Source organism: Mauremys reevesii, linkage group 24 (assembly GCF_016161935.1).
Source record: "Mauremys reevesii isolate NIE-2019 linkage group 24, ASM1616193v1, whole genome shotgun sequence".
Taxonomy (NCBI): Eukaryota; Metazoa; Chordata; order Testudines; family Geoemydidae; genus Mauremys; species Mauremys reevesii.
The window spans coordinates 10,018,091-10,022,384 of record NC_052646.1 but is presented as its reverse complement, the minus strand read 5'-3'; positions in this window follow the sequence as shown (position 1 = coordinate 10,022,384).

The window sequence follows — 4,294 nt, the reverse complement described above, 5'->3', positions numbered from 1 at the left end:
TCCTGTTACTGCGGAGGGGGAGCAGCCGTTCCCCCTGCAGGCTGAGACCGCAGTGTGGGTCCTGGCTCTTCTGGGCACATTACTCTCCTCCCCCCCCCCCTTCTAAAGCCCCCAGCGCAGCCTCTGGCCCCTGCGTCCCCTCCCCTCCTGACTGAGGCAAGCTGCCCTGCAGCTCCAGCTGGAGCAAGGGGTGTTGGTGGGGCCTGAAGAAATGCTCATTCCCGCCCGCCCCTCCCATGCTTCTCCTCCCGCCCATCCCGGCCAGTAACATCTGGCACATTAGTGGTGGCCCAAGAAGCTCTTGCCTCCAGCCGGTGCAGAGTCCAGCTGCTCGCCAACAGTCCCGCCCCAGCACTGCTGCGCTCTGACAGCAAAGCCCTTGTCTGAGAGGAGGAGGAGGTTGGTGAAAGTCTCAGCTCTCGTAACGGACTTTGACTTAGTCCCCCCTGGCCTCCTGGTTCAAACGTCAACGCTGCAGGGTCACGAGCCAGCAGCTGGTCACAGATCTCATGTGCCGGTGAGGGTGCATCATGCCAGGGCTTTGCTCTAGCAGGGTCCTGCAGGGCTCTGTTCTCAGCCTGACACTATTCAGTATCTCAAGCACTGGGCTGTAGGAAAATGAAACATAAAGTCAGCGCGGGTACGATGGGCAGCTGCCCTGCAGTGGTGGAGCAGTGACCCGTGCCAGGTGCTGTACGCGGCACCAGCTGGATCCCTTGGTCAGGGGTTGGAGCGATATGTGCCCAAGGCCGTGCAGCTAGGAACACGGTGTGGGTCACACACAGGCAAAGGGAAGCTGGGTTGGAATGGGGGATGCTGGAAGGGGTGTGGGGAACCAGCTGAAGATGAGCTCCCGGAGTGCTGCTCTAGCTACGAGAGCTCCTGCCCTCCTCGTGGGTAGAGACGGGAGGAGGGAGGTGGAATCTCCTCTGGATACGGCAGTAGTCGCTACTCGCTGCGTCCCGTGTCCAGGGCTGAACCCCACGCTGCCAACGGGTTGGTGCCAGCTTAGAAAGGGGCTCAGAAAAGAGCTGCAGGAATGATTTTGGGGCTGGGAAACCTGCTTGAGGGAGAGGGGAAGGACACTTGACTTTCCTGGGGTATGATCAGCACCGATGAGGTGACGTGATCGTAAGGGCCTGACTGTCAGGTATTTCTTGCCCAAGGTGCCTTGTGGGGGTTTCAGAAGCACCCAGCTGCCCCCCCCAATACAATAATGTGACCATCCCACTGGGCATCTGTCTGCAGAGTTAGGTACCCATGGTGGGGGGAGATTTCGCCGCCAGTAACAGGGCTGGTGGCAGGAAGCTGAAGCCAGGTAAATGCAGGTTAGAAATAAGGTGCAGCTTTTCATCAGTGAAGGTAACTAACGAGTGCCCTCAGTTAGGGAGGCAGGGCGCATCCTCCCTCAGCTGGTCTTTAAATCCAGGCTGGGGGGGTCTGTGAGATCTGCTCTAGGCCAAGCACCAATCACAGGGGGCTGTTTTCAGGCCTGTGTTAACAGGTGCTCAGAGCAGAGGACCAGGCTGTTCCCTGCTGGCTTTGAATTCTATGAAAACTCAACCCTGGCAGCTGCACCTGGGGGGCCAGCCAGCGGCATGGAGTGCCCAGGGCTGATGTGCTCCTATGGCAGGCTGGGAGTGCACTTGCTCATGTCTGAGGGCTCTTCGTGTGCCAGCCATCTGTTCCACAGACCTGCTCGGCAGGGGATGGAGGCCTGGACCTGGGGAGCTGCTAGCTGCAGCATGGCCTGGGATCCGCAGCTTGTGGGGGCTCAGATGGGGCTCTCTGAAACCCAGGTGGCCAGCTGCGTGTGGGCAGAGGGATGGGCCATGTTGTGGCTCATTGCCAGCCGTCAGGTGCGGTCCTGGCTGGAGAGCTGGTGCTGGGCAGCTGACAAGTGCAAGGGGCAGGATTGTAGTGGGACGATAGCGAAGACACCTGCACTCGGTGCACTGCAGCAAGACGTGGGCGAGACGAGCCCTTTGTTACAGGTTCAACACCTTAGCCCAGGCCTAGTGAGAGAGTCCCCCAACTGCCCCCCGCCTGGTATCTGGAAGGTAAAATCCTCGCCCCAGAGGCAGGGTCGGAGGGCTCCTGGCTGGCATGCCACTGCCCGGTGCTGGGGGCAGCAGAAGGACCCGAGCCTGCAGCTCCCTGTCCTCGTACCAGTGGGGACTGGCTGTGCTGATGGTGACTCATGGTCAGGGCCCTTCCTTCCTCTTCCCAGGCTGGGATCTCAGTATTATGCCGTGTGTCAGAGGAGGCAAACTAGGCGTGTGAGGGGGGAGGCAATTGGGGGGGGGGGCAACATTTCAGCTCCCCCCTGGGGGCTGCAATCCTCCTCTCGGGCTGAAGGGTGAGACCCCAGCATGATGCCTGTCCCACTGTCCGGCTGAGGGCTGGGCACAAACCAAACAGTGTATGTGGGCGGATAAATACAGCTGCCTGGAATCCTGCTTTACGCCTCCTCCCCAAGACCCTTTGATCAGCTCCTGGCCCCCTCAGCGGGGCCATGCACCATGGAGATGCATTCGTGGCCCAGCTGGGAGCAGCGGAGCTGTGGGGAGGGAGCTTACAGCTGGGCCCTGGGCAGGAGCCTCGGTGCCACTCCAGCACTGGGCTAGACTCAGGCTGGATTAAATACCCTGGGACACCAGTGTGGGGTGCCCGGGGCGGAGGCTCCCAACCAGCGAACGCCGGCTGCAGGTCTCAGCTGACTCGCTGCGCTGGTTGGAGCTGGCTCCTGTGAAACTCCCGGGTCTGGTATCAGTCCCAATGTGGGTACCCGGGTCTTGGGGGCAGGGGGTGGGAGCCACGAGGTTCGGTTACTGCCCTGACTCGGTTCATAAACGGGGGGGAGGGTGACCCCTGGGGCAGCGCCCCCCTCAGATGTGCCAGCGCTGGTTATGCTCGTGGCACGTTTTCAGTCCTGAGGCCCCTTTTTAGAAGCCGAAATGCCGGTGCCTGTAGCTGGGGGTGGATTCTGTGGCCATTCCAGGGCCGTGCGGGTGAGGGCCCAGCACACCTAGAGGATCCGGAGCGTTGCAAACTCGTGCAAACGCCTCTGGCTGCAGATGGGCATTTCCTCTGAGCCCTGGAAACTGATGCAGAGATAAAGCCGCTCTAGGATGTCACATGCAGAGATAATATTGTTTGTCACGGCTGTCAGGCCTGTTGTAACCAGCTGCTTCCCCAGCTCAGTGGGTGTGTCACCCAGGCCCTGTGCTGGGGGGCAGCAAGGAGTGCCCATACCCTTCTTTCTCCAACCCCCAGTCTCACCAGCCCCTGCATTTCTGCCCCCACCAGGCTCCCCAGGGGGCGCTGGCCCTTCAGGGTGGGGCACGATTTTAACAGATTTTTTTTTTTAAGACTTGGTTTTTTTCCTTGAAAGTTGGATTTGCTGCACAGCCCCCGTCCCCCCCAGGGCCTGACCCTGCTTGTTCTGCAGCCTGCGTGAGCTGGGCACGCTGGGCGGGAATGCCTTTAGCCTCCTCCTAGGACCCCAGGGGGAGGGTCCGCGTCCAGTCACAGCCCGACAGAGTTAAGGAGAGTCCAGCTAGACTGGAGCTAGGGTCCCCATGTCCAGCCCAGAGTAGCCAGGCCCAGCTGCAGAGGAGAGGAGAGGGCACAGGCTGGCCATGGGGCTTGGCAAAGGGTGCTCGGCAGCTCTGGCCCCAGCCCGGTCCTCATTAGCAGGGAACAGGCCCCTGCCAGGCAGGGCACCAGGGCAGGGGCAGGTCACTCTGGTCCTGAGGCCTAGAGGTTAGGAAGGACTCGGCCTGTATGCCGAGTCTGGAGCCAGGGGGCAGCTGGTGAGGAGCTGGGGGCTGGGCCAGGCCCCGTGGGAAGGGCAGAGCCCCTCAGCAAGGTGCTGGATCTGTTGTGACTCCAAGGCGTGAGGTGTGAACGACCCCACCCGGGCTAGGTCAAACCCAGCCGTGGCGCTGCCTCGCCAGGAACCTGGTGTGAAACCCAGCAGAGCGAAGGAGCAGCAGCCCCCAGGGCAGAGCGCAGTGCTTGGAGAGCCTTATCTAGGGGGGCCACATGGGCGCTAGGAGGGTGCCGGGATGGATTCAAACCAGCCTGAGTCACTAGTCCCCCATCTGAGCCCTAGCCAGCCCCAAAGGGCCCTTCAGTGGCCTGGGTCAATGGCATCACCCAGCCCTTCGATACACAGCCCCGCCAGTGCTTGAGCAATTACCAGTGGGCTCCCACCCTGCCCCTTCCGGGAAGGGGCCTGGGCCCATGTGAACCCTGGCTAGTTCCCTAATGCAACCAGAGCCCGGAGAAA